The 19,790-nt window shown below is 27.5% G+C and overlaps 1 protein-coding gene across 1 annotated transcript in view; it reads right to left on the bottom strand.

The window, feature by feature from the left end:
* Positions 1–14,173, bottom strand: part of LOC136075300 (tetratricopeptide repeat protein 28-like) — a 32,791-nt gene extending 18,618 nt beyond the window's left edge. The window contains exon 1 of the mRNA XM_065787962.1: positions 13,936–14,173. The gene's annotated coding sequence lies outside the window, so the exon portion shown is untranslated. The remainder of the gene's footprint in view (positions 1–13,935) is intronic.
* Positions 14,174–19,790: the final 5,617 nt, after the last annotated feature.

Genomic DNA, 19,790 nt, shown 5'->3' with positions numbered 1-19,790 from the left:
GGATGTATCGTTTTTAAAAACAAAAAAGACTTTTTAAATCAACCTATATAATGAAATCTGTATTTAAGAACTAATCACAAAATATACTTTAATAAGTAATAAACGCCAAACTAACAAATAACTATTAACACTTAAGTTATGACATGTGTATTAACAACATAGTTATTAATCTAAAATTTGTTACATGTAATTACAACATATTAATAAATTAAATATATTTAAATTAAATAAAGTATTGAAACTTCATTACAATATTTTAGCCATAAATATTTCAGTCATATGTTTTGGCGATATATCTCTTGACGTTATGCTAGTTGGATTAGCTCTAGCCATTTAAAGTTTACAAACTTCTTGTTAATAGATAAAAACAATCAATGAAATATATTTAAATAAAGTAAACAGAAAAATGTGTGGGGTACACAGCCGGAGATAAAACAAAAAACGGAGAAAAAAAAAAAAAAAAAATCATTTTAATAACTAGTTTCAAATTTTCTTTTTAAAAAAATTGGCGTTAAAAAGGTAAAATCCATTTCAAGACTAAAACCACCTGATAGTTTGCTTGATTTAATGCCTAATACTTATAAAAAAATGTTTTTAAAACAACCATGCAAATAACCGTTTTAAAATTTTACGTTATCACAGTGCTATGTTTGTAGTAAAAAGTAGTTGTTGCTGAAGCTAATAATTTTAACTTTTTTATTTTCGTTTTTGTGGATATTAGTATAAAGATCACTTTGAAATATTTATATAAAATATAACAAAAGCCAAATATTTGGCTTCTAAAATAAATCAATGCATTGCTTTATTTTAGTAATTATATAATATAAACTTAACGCATACGCTTTAACTTTTATTTTTTTATTTTACCTTTTATTTTATTTTATTTAAATTTTTTTTTTTTATTTCGTCATTAAAAAAATAAGCTTTTACAATATTTTTACAACATAAAAACATTAAAGTTACAACATAAAAACATTAAAGTTTCGACCGCATTTCGACCGCATTTTACAACATAAAAATGTGACATTAAAGTTTCGACTGGCAGAGGACATGGTCTTATAATTCAGCCCCGTTAATATAACTAAAAAATTCATCTGATAATAATGAAAAAGGATAAAAGAAAGTAAAGCGAAAACTGATTTAATAATCAATGAGAAAAAAAGAAAAAAAAAAGTTAATTATTAAAAAATTAATTTCTTCTTCTTCTTCTTCTTATTATTATTATTCACTAAAAAATTATTATCTTATTATTATTATTATTATTATTATTTACTAAAAAACTAATTTCTTATTAATATTATTTTAATTCTCTATTTTATTCTACTTTTATGTGTATTTTTATTATACACACACGCTCACATACACATAAATATATGTCCGTTCATTTATACATACAAAACCAAATAAATCTATTTTACATTCCATCAACAAATTGTCTAAGATATGATAAATATTGCATTTACAATTTGCGTTATTATTGTAAAATAGAATATCATACATGCTTTAAGTACCATACAATATAATTAAGTCAATTTATAAGTCATTATATAATTAAAATTATCAAAAGTTTTAAATAAAAGGATAGTAATCGCTTTGTATCAAAATCAAATAAGTGTTGCTTTGTTTCACGTTTAAAATGTTGAGTTGAAGTTAAAGTTTTTATATTACTTATTATAAGCAAGTTCCATAACCGCGGCCCTCCATAACCGCGGCCCTCGGCAAGATATTGAAAATCAGTTTGTTTTGATAATGTTTTTGGTATAATAAAGTTATTTATTGAGTATTTAGTTTCATATTTGTGGTTTAAAGAAAAAAAGTAAGTTTGGAAAATGATTGGTAGCATACCATTTTTAAACTTAAACTTACAAATAAGTATATTAAGAATATCTATTTCATAGACATTAGGCACTCTTAGTAGTGGTCTGGCACTAGTGTATTTATTTGCATTTAATAACAAGCGACTTTCTCGTTTTTGCATTTTGTAGGTCATATTTAACTTTGAAGGATAAGATTGTATTTAACTTCGAAGGATAAGATAAGCCCAGATAATATTGCAGTAGCTGATTTAGCTATGAATAAATGCTAAATAAATATTTGTTAAACAATTTGTGTTCAGGAGATGTTTTGTTTTATACATAATACTAATATGTTTGTTAAGAATTACGCCTAAAAACTTGATTGAGTATTCTCGTTTAAGTTTAGTTTTATCAATTAAAATCAGGTAGTTTTAAGGGGAGGGTTTCCGATTTTGATAATTTTGTAAAAAGAATATATTTACTTTTTTTGACATTTAGAGACAGTTTGCTAGCATTAAACCATTTGTTCAGGTTCTCAAGTTATTGATGAACAGTGTTAAATAATAGACTAATGTTTGTGTGGCAAAAGAATACTTGCGTAATATCAGCAAAAAGGACAAAGTTAAGTATGTTAGAGGATAAGTATATATTGTTAATGTAACCGAGGAATAGCAATGGACCAAGAATTGATCCTTGTAGGACCCCACAAGTAATGTTTTCAAGCCGTGTTACAGTGTTGTTATATGATAAAGCTTGTTTTCATTTATTAAGAGGGAAACCATTTTAAATTGTTATTTCTTATTCCATAACTTACGGTTTATAAATAAGAATCTCATGGTCAACTGTGTCAAACGCTTTTGAAAGATTGAGAAAAACTCCAAGGGTGTGTTTATTGTTGTCAAACCCAATTAAAATGTCGCTGACAAGTTTGGCTACAGCGAGTTCTGTTGAATGGTGTTTTTTTGAAACCATATTGATTGTTTTATTTAGCAGATAGTTGTAAAGTCTGATGTGCATTATGCGCTCTAATATTTTTCAAATGCATGCTAAAATAAAAATAGGCCTGTAGTTAGAAGCTATAGAATAATCTCCGCTTTTAAATATTGGAACAACTTTTGCTAGCTTTAGCTCATCAGGGAATACCCCATTTTTTAAAGGCAGAGGGGGATATTCAATAATATCGTAGACATTTTTACAACGCTTACGCTAATGCCATGTATTCCTGGAATTTTGTTTTGTTCTAAGGCATTAAATGCATTTTTAAGCTCATCCGGAATTATATCAAGCTAGTTCATGACTGAGGCTTTTTTTTTTAGATATGATTTATAACAGTTTTTTCCAGAAGTTGTTTTATTGGCTATTTTGCCCAATTTTTATATAATAGTTATTTAATTTCTCTGCAATATCTATTGTCTTATTGGCTACTGTATCATTCTCATCTGTTTTTAAATATTGCGGGAACACTTTGGTGACATATTTTTTTTTCCCTGTTACCTCTTTATATACGCACCATGTTTTTTTGGTCTTACCATAATTTTTTAATAAATTGCAATAATAGTTTCTTTAGAACGCTTTTTTAATTTTTTAAATAGATTTTCGTAATATTTGTTTGTAATATATTTTGTTGATTTTTGTTGAAATAGATTTTCGTTTTTGTAAGTCTTTTTTTTCGAAAACTTTTCAGTTTTTTTTTTTTTTTTTTTAGTGAAGATTTAATAAGACCTTTTGTCATCCAAGGCCTTTTAAGGTTTTTGAATTTGTTTAACTGTTCAAGCTTCGGAAACGCTTTTTTGAACAAACTTGTAAAATTGTCTTGAAAAGTATCGTTAGCTGTGTTAGTATCTTTGCAATTAACAACCTGATCCTAGTTTTCCATTAATAAATTGCTTCCAAACTTCGTTATATTTTTATCCATTTTGTTATATTTTATTCATTTGCTTCGTTATATTTTATTCATTTGCCCTTTTGTTATAATCATTGTTTTGTTTACTTTTTTGTAGTTCAAATTGTTAAGTAGAAAAATTATTGAAAAATGGTCATTTACGTCAGATTTTATTATTCCGCTATGAATGTGTCATTTTATGGTATTATTTGTAAATATATTATCGATTAGAGTAGCGGTTTGGAGAGTCACTCGAGTTGGCTTATTTATTATGGGTAATACGCCGTGCTGTAAGAGATTATTTTAAAAGCGTTTGCTATTAGTTTTTACTTTTAAAAGGTCCAAGTTAGAATTTTCCAATATGTATAAATGCATATTTTAATCCAGTTCTAGGTACTGAATTATATGTTTTTTAAAAGATTTTATATTGCCATCTGGTAGTGTATATAAGCCAGTTATATACGCATTTGCTTTACTTTGGTTTGTTAATTCAACAGTGAAAAGTTCACAGTTTGCGTTCAGTATGTTAAGGCATTCGACTCTTTTAAAGTGTATTAAGTATGTAGAAATATATTCCTCCGCCAGTATCTCTACAACGAGTATGATGAGCTTCATATCTTTGTAATTAAAAATTTGAGTTTATGGTATTTTCGTCTTTGTTCCATGTTTCTAAAAGGCATTTTACCATAAACTTGTGACTTTTGTCTTTTAGCATTTCTTTAAAGTTTTCAAAGTTTTTGCTCATGCTGCGCATAATAAGCGCTGAAAATGTTTTGTGAAGCATTTATAAAACAAGATAATTCTTCGATGCTATAGCAATTAGACTTGAATGAGTTGTTTTCAAAAATATTTTTGTTTGGGTTGTTGTTATAGTTATTTAAAAAGGTATGAATGGAAACTCATCTTTACACTACGAATACAATAGTATTTATAGCAACAAGCAAATGCGCAATCTATTTTATTTTGTTACGACGTAGCGACGCCGCAACGTCTTTTTCGTGGTTTCAGGGGATAATGATTAATTCTTAGTTAATTGTTGTCTATTGTTGATCTTGTAATTTTTTGATTTTTATGTTTTTATTTTATTTATCTTTCAACCTAAATGTACCTCAAGTGTACTAACTCAACGCCGTTAATGCATGTTCTGGAAATACAAGAATTTTGCGTTTTTATAAAAAGGTATTTTTCATGCATTTTTTCAGCCCAAATAATTTTTTTTTTTTACTTTTTTTTTTTCACAAGCGCTTTAATTTGTCTAAAATCAAACAAAGTTAACTTTTTTTTAAATTACTAAAGTTTAGATTTAAAATTTTGCTTCATAGGTGATGAACCATATTTTGGTATAAAATGGTGCTGCTCTCAATCAAGATAAAATATTAAATTGAGAAAACAACTTTTACAAACAAGTTTTTAAGTTATATGTTTAATTTCTAACCAGTCATATGTCTGCAAACATATTAAAGGTCGAAAAAAAATAGATTTTTCATATTTAAAATCTGATTTTTCATTTTATATGAAAGTTTATATTAATTTGAGTGTGTAGAACACACTAATTGACATACGACCAGTTAGACTTTAAAAGTTAAACCTCTTAATGTTTATTTAAAAGTCTAAGCTCAAAATTTAAACATTACTGTGAAATGAACCGACCCTATTTTATAATGCCATAAAACTATTTTACTAAAATTCCGGTCTCTAAATTACCATAGAATAATGTAAACATGTAAAATAGTGGACAGAATATAAATTTACTTAACCAAATTTAGAATACAAGATATAACATCAGATTTATAATAAAATTAACTCAGTTTTTTTTTATGTCAAAGCTGCCTATTGCTGATCCTTTAACTTGCGGTTTCTCTAAAGTTACAGTATATATAGCTTTAACTGAAAAACATAGATCAAACATTTAGCAAATAAAAATTATAAAGTTTTTAGATCAAGAGTGCTAAAACATCAATACAAAATTTATATTGAAAAAAATCCAACATTTCACTTTGATAACAAACAAATAAAAAAATAAGGCCCGGTTATTGTTAACCATTTTAAAAACTTAGGGAACACCAGGTCAAATTATTTTTGAAAGATATTTTGCTTACCTTTTCCAAAGAAAGATTTAATAATTAAGGAAACTCAAAAATACTTTATAGCCTTTTAAAAGGTTCAAACATAAAGCAGAAAAAAGAAGAATTTATAGGCAGAAAAAACTTTTAATCGCAACTCATAAAGCGCTGAACAAACTAGATTAGGATTTTAATAACACATTTTCCACCACATTCACAAAAGCTATGAAAATAAATATACTTAATCCACAAAATGAAAAAAAAAAACACAGATGTGATGCAAATAAAAAAAAAAATGATATTAAAAATCACAGGAAAGAAACCTCAACAGATAGGTATTTTTGTACGAAAGCTCAGCAGATTTTGTACGAAAGCTCAGTATTCATAAACACCAGAGAATTTATATCTATACTTACTAAATATTGTTTGTACATACTGCATATACTACACAAGTGTGTGTTTGCTTGCTGCGCTAGAGAGAGAGAGAGAGAGAGAGAGAGAGAGAGAGAGAGAGAGAGAGAGAGAGAGAGAGGGAGAATGTACTCTCTCTCACTTTGTGTTACTTACATATATAATATATGTATACAACACAATGTATAATAAAAAATTAACTTTCTTGAGGCATTTGGTGTTCCTGTATTATTTGGTGTTTCTGTATCAAGCAATAGAGATAAGCTCCGCCTAACCCGTAGTTTTGAAACACAAAAAAATGCGAAAAAAAGGAGAATATTAGAACTATCAGCTATAAAAAATGTAAGTCATGTACAAACAAATGAGTTGGTTAAAATAAGAATAGTATAACTTCAAAACAGATTTGAGTTAAGTCAATATTTATAATTATAATGCGTCATTATGTTAAGTTTAGGGCTAATATAAGTCATTAGTTTATCCAGTGACTCCTGGGTGAAGTAGTATGTAGGGAATTTCTACATAAACCAAATAAAGAATCTAATAAAACCTAACAAATATCAAATTTAGGAAAATTTAACTTATACCATTATAGTTCTTTACCAAACGATCATTAATTATAAATGATGTATGCATTTTTTATAATTTGGACAATATACACATTAATTAAATGCAACAGATGGCCTTGGTATTATAATTTCAAGTTGTATATTTCAATTTAGATATATATATATATATATATATATATATATATATATATATATATATATATATATATATATATATATATATATATATATATATATATATATATATATATTTACTCATACACACATACTTTAAAACTCTATTCACATCTAGAAGGAACCTACGGGATGTGGAAACACTCACAGGGCTTGTTTAACAACCCGTATGACAAATGTGTTATAAGTACAGAGAAGTACTAGCCATTCCTTATGTAGTTATGTAATATACCTTCTAGCATATTACAGAGAAGAATTAAGGATTGAAAGGTGCATATTGAGACGCTTATACAAAGTTTTTTTTTTTCTACCACTAATTTAGGGAGAGAAAAAAGCAAGAAACCCTGTTGGTTCTATTGAGAAATATTCTTGGAAACAAGTTTAGTGTTTGGATGAAATTTCATCCTACCCTAATGGTTTTAAAATAAACTTTTCTGAACTAGCATGTAAATTTTCTGTGGCAAACAAAAAAGGTAATAGTTTTAAATGTCTGCGGTATAGTATATTTACAAAATAATAAAATAATTATAAATGTATTATGCTAATAATTTATTTTTACCATTTTAACAGTAATAAGTACCAATAAATAATAAGAATTTTAAACAAAATAATTTTTAGGAATTACACCCGCAAACGGAGGCCAAGTACTGAAAAAACTTTTAGAATCTATGAACTGTAATCTAAAAAGACTAAATCTAAAAAGAAAAATTTCAGATAATACATACTTTAATGGCACTAATATTAATAATATACAGTATAGAAGAAAAAAAGGAGGTATTTATTACCTTTTTCTTCACTTATCATTAATAAGTTAAACTTTTCAAACTTTATTAGTCATTCATGTTTAAACTCATGTATAGGTTAAACATGGCATACATCAGAGATATATCTTAGCCATGCGAGCCAACTAATAAAAAAATAAAGCAGCAACTCAAAAAAAAAGAAAGAAAATAGAACATATAATTCAGGGGAAAAGATTGTACCCCAAAGATATGAAAAAGTATTTATATCATCTAAAAGTCAGGCAATAACAAAAAAATAGGTTCATATTAAAGGCAGAAAAATTTCCTTGAAAGATATAAGACTAAATATATTCAAAGACCATGAGATTTTTTATGAAAGTTCGAAACGATAATGAACTAAAAGCACTTTCTCAAAGGCAAATCGTCGATGCTCTTGATAATATTCAGGAATATAAAGATGAATATGAAATCTTAACTAAAAAAGAGCTGATAAATTTACTTAAAACTTATGAAAGAACAAGGAATTTAATGTTTTGGCATGATTGCTCCAAAATATCTAATTACACTCACTTTCTTGTTACTGTTAGCGTAATGAAACAGCCATATTTTTAAGTAGCTTTGAATGTAAACAAAAGTATGGAGAGGATATAAATGTTCAATTAGAGGTCGAAAAGCCTTACTAATACATTCTTGGTAGATGTCCTTCCAATGACCTGCAACTTTTGTACAGCGATGACAGGACTAATGACATTTTACAATTGAGCAATCCCTTAGAATTCAAGAGAACATCTATTATATATGTTACACGAATACTCAAAGGTGACAATCCAGCAGCACAACTGGAAGCTGGTCACCAGAAGGGTGGTAATTATTTTTGTTGGGCATGTAACATGCATGCAGTTCTCTCTAATAATATATCTATATCACTAAGTTTCCCATTCAATTCCATACAAAATGGTTTAGACCATATAAACGCAAGTAACACCTCACAGCTGGCAGTAAACCAAGGAAAAACCAAATTCGATTCGTGTCTAAAAAAAGATAAGATTGAACAAGAACTTTATGAAAGAAATGTTCAATTTCCATTAAATGCATCTGTAAATAAATTTAAGGAGCTATTGGCAAATGAAAGGCAAGGATTGCCTGCTCTTGTTTTTAAAAAAACAGGTTTTTCTTTATTACAACTAAATCTTTAACACTGTGAAACTTTAAATAATGAACCAATGCATGATATTTCAAACCATGTTAAAAACATATTTGATGAATTGCCTTATTTAGTATAAAAAAAAGATTCTAGAAAAAATGTAGAAAATGTAATTTAAAGCACTTTCAATGGCATTGAAGCAAAAAATGCTGCCAACTATCAAAAGAGTTTATTAATAGCTACTAACTGGTTTCTAGAACAGGACAAGGTTGGTCAAATTGTTTTTAAATTTTTATTAACTATGTGCAAAATACAAAACATCCTTTATATGCCAGAAGAATCTAGATCAACACACAGTATTCTTCGTTTAATAAATACCGCATTTGTTTATAATTATTTGCAATAATTATAAAAGAACAAATTTAGAATCAAATATAAAATATAAAATAGCAAGCGAAAATTCATTCGTGCATACTATCACTCAATCATATCCCATGCTCCACTACAATGTAGATTGTTTTCAGGTCGTACGTCTAATGTGGAAAAAGAAGAAGCAATGTTTCAAAATTTGAAACTGTCTACAAAACATCTTCTAATCATCATTCAGATAATGCTATTTTTAATACAATAATCCGCAACCAAACAAAAAAATATTTAAAGGAAGGAAAAAAGTTAGGTGATTGCATTTCAATACTTCACAAATTCTGGCAACCATTACATAGTCTATTTAATGACACAAAAATATAATTTACTTGGATTGAAAAGAATAGCAATGAAAATCAAAAACTTTTAGAAAAATAAGCTGACTATTTAGTAGTAGGCATTAGTATATGGTGGAAAGAAGTTGAAGATGGAGTAGTATTCTTTAATACAAACTACCCCAATAATTCGAAAAAAAATTTTCCCATTTTTGTTCCTCGTCAATGCAACAACAGTCTGAGTACTTAGAAAAATGCTGGAAACATTGTTTGGAAAACAAACACAAAATTCCTGCTTATAAAATCACAGTTAGTGCAAATGTGTTTTATATAGACACACTTCAATATTTTCAAATTTTCAACACTGAAAATATATCTAGAAAAAGTATTATACCACTAGATATAATTTTGATTTAATAATATTAAAGTTTTTTCAAATTATTATTAAAAACAATTATATAAATAATACAATTATTTTTAATAACAATATCTAATTTTACTAATATTTTATTATAAAAGAACTTAAATATTATAAAAAATATGTTTATAATGTTTTTACAACATTATCATTATGTAACACATAACCATTGTATGTACAGTCAAGTACACAACCATTGTGCTATAGTTTTAGCAGTATGCATACCATATTATGCATAATAACGTTATTATACATATATATATATATATATATATATATATATATATATATATATATATATATATATATATATATATATATATATATATATATATATATATAATACAACGTTATTATGCATAAAATGGTACGCATTTGCAAAAATTATGGCTCAATGATTGTGTACTCAACTGTGCATTCAATGGTTATGCACTACGTAACGATTATGTGCATATATAATTATAACTATATATATATATATATATATATATAACTATATATATATATATATATATATATATATACTAATATAATACTTATTAAATAGTTAAAAAACTACATATTAAATAGTTATAACTACATATATAATAAACAAAACAAAACGACAAAAGTAAATATAAAAACATATTTATTGTCTATGAAAGCTCGTTACATTTCTTATTTATTTCAAAAGTCGTCACTCTTATTTAATCTTTTTTTTGTAACTCTTATTTTAATATTTTTTATATGTACATCAAGTCTCCACTTGTTTTTTGATTTTTTAATCTTTTTTAAGTTTTTTTATACTTTATAGAGTTAACAAAAATACTGTTTCAAAAACCTTTCATTTTTTTTTTTTTTTTTTTTTTGTTATTAGGTGGACATGGAAAAATTCGGTCAACCTTAAATTAAAACTATAAAAATCTTTTATTTCAAAAGTTTTTTAACTAAATGTATGTATTATAATTCAACTAAATTTTCTGTATGTATTATAATAAGCATATTAACTTTTTTTCAAAGGGGTCTTGGTATGTTGCTTTGCGAGGGATTGAATTTACACGGCATTTTTCTATTGTCAGGTTATCAGTTATACTTATCTTATTGTCACCTTATGGGTCACTATAATGGTCTTTTCTTTTTCTGGAAGTTTTTTTCATTTTTTACCACTACACTTCTTCTACAAAAAGCCTTAAAAATCTTCAATTATTCACTCTTCTGGTAGGTTGGGGTGATTTGCATTTTAAGAAACAGTTTCAACGTTATTAATTTTGCACCACTGGAAAACCTACTTACAATAGTGAGGAGCAGATAGATCTTGGCAAAAGAGATATCAAAGTTTGTGCTATTTTATAAATGACAAATATCATTTTTGGAGGAATCCTTTAAAATAGAGATTAGCCGGAAATGATTTTTAAGTGATAAAACAAGTAGACTTCATGTTACAGTTGTAAATTGCCTGCCACACAAGGAACATGACAAAATTTATTCTCGCTAAATATATTTAAGTTCTTTATTTACAAGTTTTTCTATGTTCCCATTGTAAAGTTGTTGATCAGGAATGTGTGAAAATTTTGCCTTGCTATATGTTTTGTTGCCTTCAATTATGCGCATTTTCTTATCTCCCCTTATTTTTACCAACTTCTTTGCACGAAAAATTCCTTTCATTTTTCATTCGAGCTTCTCTGATGTGCATTTTTATATGCAATTAATTTCATCATTTTTTGACTCTTTTTGGACTAAACCACGTGAGCTCTAGAATTTTTTAGCAAGATCTTTTTGTGACAAAGTTCTTGTTACTGAACTGATAATCAACTTTACCGTTTTAGATTTATGAAAAGTTTTCTTTCATTCACTTCAATGCTTTGACTAGAATTTAACTTAGTTATGTTATCCATGACCGTAGATAACAGCTCTGGCGCAGTAGTTTGAGTCCTGGCTCAGAATCAAGAGATTCGACGCCGGCTCTATTCCAACGAGCGATGTTAATAAGGAAGGAGGCGTGAACTTCCTGGTCAATTGTTCCTCAGCGTTGCTCTGTGATAAGACCGATAGGTCTTCTAGGAGCACCCTAATAACCAAAAAAAAAAAGTATTTTTTTTTTATTTGTTTGGCAATCATGCGACACAAAATCTGTCTAAACGACACCAAATCAATAGGTTTTGAAAAATGAAAACTTTCAAAACTACTTCAGGTTTTTCAATATGTTTTCACGACGTTTCGTGGTTCTTTGATTTTTAAACAAAAGTTTATTGAAATAATTGAAGACTAGATTGTAATATTTAATTAAAAAATGTTTGAAATAAAAAGCTTTTATGGTTGTTTTAGGCCCATTTTTTATGACCCGGTTTTACCTATAATTTAATTCTGTACTAAATGAAAAAAAAATAAATAAGAAATAAAACAAATGGAATAAAAAATTAAATAAAAAATGCTTTTTTACGGTTTCTTTATGACAATGATGGATTAAATTATAACAGTTTTAGTCAAGTTAAAATAAAAAAAGCTTTACTAGAAAAACTAAAAAAGTCATGCTAATATTGGTAGAAAAATCAAACGTAAAGGGCAGGATGATTAAAAAAAAGCAATTGCTTTAACTCAGCGTTTTTGGAGTAACTGGTCAGCTATACGTTAATAAAAATTTGAGCCCAAAATTTTTATTCACATATTCTCCATAAACGCTGAGTAATTGGTCAGCTTCATGTGAATAAAAACATGAGCAAAATTACTGAAATTTTTTTTTCACTTAAGCTGACCGATTACTGAGTAAAAGAAGTTGCTTCTTTTTTATTCACCTGTATTGAATAAATTCAAAAGGATTTTAGTTTAAAGTTAGTTCTAGTGTTGCTATATTGAAGAAACGACAAGGAAAAGAGAACTTAATTTCATATCTGCTAAAAAAGCAACAAAGATTTGCTGCTCTTAGCCAAGGAAAAAAAAAGACTAATCTAGAAAAAGAAATTTTTTCCAGATTAGGTCACTATCAGGCGAGACGACAAATGCTTTAGTAAATACTTACATTGTCACCATTAATAACTTTATTCGGAAGTGATAAGAAGTCTTTCCATTCCCGGCACATCGATAACCACAATAAAAGTCGATGGAGTTTAAGGTATCCCTTAGAGAGGCACTATGTATCCTTAAAGTGGGCCTCAAAGTTGAGCATTTCTCCTCCGAATGTTGCCTGTTCATAACAGACCTGCAATTTGTAGTTGTAGTCAAAAGCCAAAATTTTTTGCAATTATCTGGGTCATTAAAGTTGATAAAAACTCAATTGTGGTTTCATATAAGCAGTTTTAAATTTTGTTTTTACGCCGTGACATAAACAGATTCTAAAAATAACTGAGGTAATTATTTTTATCAACATGTTGGCATTTTTTAGATGTACTAGATGGAGTTCTCATAGCGCTGGAATTTTGAAATCCTTATTTTTACTGGTTGTCTAAAACTAACGGTACCCTAATTGTCACAGCGTGACAATAGGGTTATATTTACTTAAAAGAAATGGTTTTATGAATTCTTTAGATAATAACTTTTTTTAGACAATAACTGTTTTTATCATAAGTAGCAAAGATTAGTTCACCTAAAAAACCTGATTGAAATGAGCAAGACAGTTTTTTTTTTATAGGTTCAATTGAACTTAGACGATTTAAAATGAACTAAAATAAAATTAAACCTTCTGTTTCAGCCAGTACTATTTTTTATATAAACACTAACAAGCTGTATATTTTCCAAAGGAGGAGAAGTAGAGCTTTCTACTAACATATAATATTATGAAAATAGGCTTAGTTTACTTTTTACATTTTTTGTGGATCAATCGTGGAATTGCTCTGTTTTCAAATAAAATTTTATTTAAAAACTTCAGGTTAAAATATTTATTTTTTTATTAGTTTTTATGATGTTTTTTAAAAAACAACAACACATATTTACAGATGAATTTACAGAAAAATTATGAATTATGAATTATGAAAATTTTGAGAATCTATAAAATATGAAAACGAATTTACAGAGAACTTATAATGTTTTTTTAAAAAGCAACAACACAAAGTTACAAAAAAACTTACATGTTTGTTTCTTATAATAGAAAACTTCAATTGTTGTTGAAATTAATGCGCTTCTTTTCTCATTCAAGCTTTACGAATTTTTGCTAAAAGATAAAGGCATTTAATTATCTGGACGCTGGTTGACACGTCAAGTCTTAATTTGATTGGTGAAATAAATTTTTTCATCAAGGGTCGTCCATTAATTACTCAACGTAAAACTTATTTAAAAAATAGAAGTAGGAGATCATTTTGCTCTTTTGCGCGGTGAATTTTACGAGTTTTTTTTTTTCATTGTAATTCACGTCCCCAAGGCCAAAAAGGTCACTACAGATAAAGAGGCTACTTATGGTTATAACCCGGAGAAACAAGTTGAGCGCGGTACTACCAAGGACGGAACTACCAAAGCGGAACCTCTCGCTTATGAAGCAAGCGCTCTACCACTACACCACTACCGCAGTTATTTATATACTTGATTTAATTAAAGACTCTGCGAAGGTAAACTTGAGATCTTTTTTCTTTTGTCTATGTGTAATTTATCTACCTCACGTGATTTAAACTACCGCAAACCGATTAGTTTGTTACTATTTTTAATAAGAAGACTGTATAAAAGCACGATGATAGGACCCAGGTCACGCATAAACTTCTTAAATATAGTTATGCTGAAATATAATAACTTCATTGTTATCTTATCTCAGATTTTAACTAAAGATTAGTTTAACTATATAACAAACACTTAAAATTTCAAAATAAGTTTAATAAAAAACGTCATATACAAATAATCATCTCGTGATTTTAAAATCAAGATAGATTTCAATTCTTTTTTCTGTTAGACATAAAAAAGAAACGTTAAAACTTAGAAAAATCTAGAGGTTTTACATATTTCAGATTGCACGTTTGACATCATGAAACATGAAACTCAGTCTTGGGCCGTCTTGAAAAGATCTTAATGGTGTGTCGGGTATGACGTATCTATTTTTTGTCGAGTAATGCCAAGAAAGTTTTTTGCCGATTAAGATCTTTTTAGTAAAAACAAAAAATATATATAAATATATCTTGATTATAAATCAATCCCAAACGCTTGTTTACTTACAAAAGAATACTTAAATTAATAAATAATATTGAGCAATTGCTTCTACTCCAAGTTTTTAGAGTAATTGCTTAAACTACGCAAATAAAAAGTTTGAACAATTGCTTTTTTTTGGGGTAAAAGCTCTAACCCTGCGCAACTGCTCCTCCAAGATAAAAAGGCAGGAATAAAAAAGCTTTAACTCATAGAACGGCGAGCATTTGAATCAATTTTTACGAGCTCCCATAATAGTTGTTTTTTTTTTTGTTTTTTTTTTTTGAGACATTTTATTGTTTTACGACTTCATTTTACTATTTTTAACTATATATATACATACTTGTATATATACATACTTGTATATAAATATATATATATATATATATATATATATATATATATATATATATACATATATATATATATATATATATATATATATATATATATATATATATATATATATACATATATATATATATATATATATATATATATATACATATATATATATACATATATATATATAGGCACTGCCACGGCCTAAAATGAAAAAGTATTCAAAGTTTATTCTCTTTTTTTTCAATTTTTAGAAAATGAATATTTATGTAGATTCATGAGAGTGTATTTAAAATATACCTTTAATACTAAAAGTAGTTTATTCAAGTCATTTCTATGCTTCCAAAAGTTACGGCTGTTTTTATTGTCGCATGATAAAAAAAGAATCTTTGTAAAATTTTATTTTAAGCATGAATTTATTAGCATAATCGGATTTAAGTTAACGTGAAAATGGAGTTAACATGTTCAAATTGTTGTTGGTCAGATTTTATAATTATTAAAATATACACATTTCAAACAAATAAGGAAAGAACTTTTGCAATTTTCATGTAACGTAAGGTAACAAAAACATGATAAAGTTTTGTTTTTTCTAAAATTTAGTTAAAAAACATAAGTTTTTTAATAAGACATGCAAAAGAACGTTAAATGATTGTTACATTTAAAGTTTTGAATAACTATACTTAGTTAAAGCACATTTTAATTTTAAATTTGCGTAAGCCAAGTTAAAACCACATTCACTAAAGTTGTTGGAGCGTATTTACCAAACTTTTTTCTTGTTTAAGTTTGGCGTAAGTTCAAAACTGTGAAATCCGTTTCACGAAACTTGAGCAGTTGCGTTTAACAAAATTTACGTAAGTTTTTCCGTAAGTTCAGCGCTAAAAAATCGATATTCACCAAACTTTTTAAAAACTTGCTCAGCTCAATTTGAGCAAGAAAAGTTACGTTAGTTATGAGCTGCCTTAACTTTGGCGTAACGTTAAAATCATTAAATATTAAAAATGGTGTAGTATTATTATGATTCGTTTATAGCTAAAATGCCAAATCGATATAGAATTGTTTTATAATGTATACAATTTATCAATATAAATGGTGTACATTATAATAAAGTTAGCAGTAAACATAGATATATTCACAAGTATAAATGCATCATAATAATTTGATATCTTATTAACTTAATATCGTCTTAATAATTAAGATGTTATATAATTATTAAATTATAGTAATATAACATCGCATGATATGATATCGTAATAATATTATTGTATTTTTGCGTAACTTTATCAATTTATTTTTTTATCGCAGCAATATGACAGCATAAATTAGGATCCTAATATATTTATGTTACATGCATTATGGTATGATGTTATTAAATACTGATATACATCTTAATGACAACCATTAAGGTGTTACATTGTTAATTAAGTTAAACATAATGTATTTAATATATATATATATTAATAATTTATTATATTATTAATATAACATAGCATGCTATTTTATAAAATAATAGTAGCATTATATAAAATTAGATGCTATAGTATACTATATATTATTTATAGCTTAAAATATATATTATATTTTTTATAAGATGCTTTATTGCTATAATGCAGTTATGATTTAGATAATACATATTATTATTGAGTTATTATATTATTTAAAAACAACTATATCTTTATAAATAAAACTCTGTATATATTAACAAAAAAACAACTTTATCATCATAAATATTCTATTTCATATTTTTTTGCTAAATGGTACACATCTCTTTAAGTATAACGATCATAGTTCACTTAGTTGTTTTAATAGTTGTTTTCTATTTAGTTTTAGATAAAATAGTGGGGGCTCTAAGCATAAAAATAGTTTAAATTGTGATACCAGCATAAAACTTGGCAAAATATGTTAATAACTATACAAATTGATATAGATACAAATTGATATAATAACTATACAAATTGATATATAATGTTAATAACTATACAAATTGATATAGAAATAAACCCTACTTGTAAACGTCTTAGGTTTTGAGTTATGGAGTCTTCTATTTTTAGTGAAATGGGCTTATAGAATTTCATTTTATAAAGGAGGGGTATTAAGTATAAATAATTTAAATTGTTATACTAGCTTGAAAATTTCAGAAAATTGTCTAAAAACTAAAAGAATTCAAAAAATATATATTTTTAGAACCTCGTTCTAAAAATATTTTTTTTGGTCCTGGGGCGACCTCCAAGTTTGAACCTCTTTAATTTATATGGTGAGAGCCAATAAGTTCAAATAGTTCCAGTAATGTCTTTGTTGATAGATTGTTCTTGAAGATTGTTCCAGAGATTCCAACTTGCTTGGAATCTCTGGAACAATCTCCATTGTTCCAGAGATTCTAAGCAAGTTTTTTACCCCGCCCTACAAAGTAAGACACGGTATCACAGCCAGTGAATGCAAACCACAAAAAAACAGCTTGTGTTTTTTCACCTAACGTTTGAGCATAATAATGTATGGAAAGCCAACGTTTCAGTTTTCCAACTCCAAACTCTATCCAAAGTTGCTTGATACCCGTTAATTGTTTAAAAATTGAAATTGAAATTGCAACATTATCTGTGTCAACTGTCTGAATACAAACAATTTGGTGCCCATCGTCAACAGCGTTTTTAACGTGTAGCAAAATCCGAGTGTCAGCTTCCTCGTGGTTACAAGGTGAAATAGATTTTTCGTTAAAATATTTGGAATTAGATAAAACAGTTTCATCACACGTTGTTACTAAAAGTAAGTCAAATGTCGGTACTTGTACAAAGTTTGTTGCAAGCATTTTAAACAACTCATTTTTATTTCATCCAATCGTAAGAACTGTGACCAACTTTTCCAAATAGGAGTTGAATCAGAAACACACACTCTAACTCTATTACCACAACTATCCCTGGTCTGGGTTTTTAAACTACATTCAAAATAAAGGTCAAACACAATGTCAATCCTTTGTATTTCTTCATGTTTTGCCGATGAGATTATTTTGTATTGATTATTTTGTTATGAAATTCAATTTCTGAATACTCCTTGAATGTCTTCGAATTTACGGGATGAAATATATAAACAATTGCTCCTCCATCTAAGATTTTTGCAGTGATACCTTTAGGAGTAGTCAAAGAAGGTGCCGAATATTCTTCAAGGCATTTAAGATAATCTGATTAATTAGTTTTTCGGAGTTTGCCGTATTCAGATATTGCTGGTGGATAAGCATGATTTTCATGGTGAAAAAAATCATATAAATCTCCATCTCAATGTTGAGATGCAACATAAAGTGATGCGAACATTTTACATTATTCTTTGAGCATTACTGTTTTTAACCTTCCTTTTTGAGTGGCAAGGATTTTTTTCTCTCTAAACAAGCATAAGTTATTTTTGGGGATTGTCTTGTATATTGAATCTCTTCCAATTGTTAAACAATTCTGAATATAAAATTTGGATGACTCAATACCTATTTGCTTAGCTTTTCTTACGGATGCTCTAGCTACTGCATCAATTAATGTCTTTGTTAATAAATTCATGAGAATGTTTTCTACTAAAAAGGGATTTCCGAAATCTTTAATAACTTCAATAATCTCTGATACATATTCATTATAATTTTTTTTAAAGACAGGTGTATCTTCGTGATGATTTTTCTCATTGTCATCTTTTTCTTCTCCAAATCTTTCTAGAAGTTCAGCAAGTAGTGGTTCACACTCCATCCACTTTATCAACGCACTTGGGTTATCTAAAATGCCGATCGAGCCACCATTTCCCTTTATGATCTTAATGTTTTGTTCATGGGCTTGATCTGTAGCCATAGACAAAAAAGGGCGTCTTGTCTTTTGAAACGCGAAAAAACTTTTGCAGAACTCGGCGTAAACCTCTGGCTGTCTTTGAGGTAGCATCTTCATGTCAGAAAGAAAAATTGGAAGCCATTTAGAGTAGTGCGTGTGATCTAAATCAAACATCCAAGGAATAACTTGTTCCAAAGCACTGACAAACCTATTGAAATTTCCCATTCTGTAACTCTTAACATGCAACAAGACTATTGCTTGTAACTCCATAGCAGTAAACCAATAGTTAAATTTAATTAAAAACCAATAGTTAAACTTTAATTCAGATAAAACTCAATTTTTTTCAGCCAATCGTTATTGCAATAATTTAGATCTTCCAATATTTATGAACGGCGACGCACTCGATGAGTCACCTACTCTTCATCTTTTAGGATTAACTCTTACTTCCAATCTTTCTTGGAAACCATAATCAAATCAGTTGCAAAATTAGCATCTGCTAAGGTTGCATCTCTTTATCGAGCTCGTCACTTTCTTACTTCGGATTCTATTCTCTATCTCCATAAATGTCAAATCCGGCAATGTATGGAATACTGTTGCCATATCTGGGGCGGATCTTCTATTGATGTCCTTTCTCTTTTAGACAAGGTGCAAAAACGCATTGTAAACATTGTTGGACCTGCTCTTGC

Source organism: Hydra vulgaris, chromosome 01 (assembly GCF_038396675.1).
Source record: "Hydra vulgaris chromosome 01, alternate assembly HydraT2T_AEP".
Taxonomy (NCBI): domain Eukaryota; kingdom Metazoa; phylum Cnidaria; class Hydrozoa; order Anthoathecata; family Hydridae; genus Hydra; species Hydra vulgaris.
The sequence above is the reverse complement of the archived record's forward strand: the minus strand, read 5'-3'. Positions and strand labels throughout refer to the sequence as shown.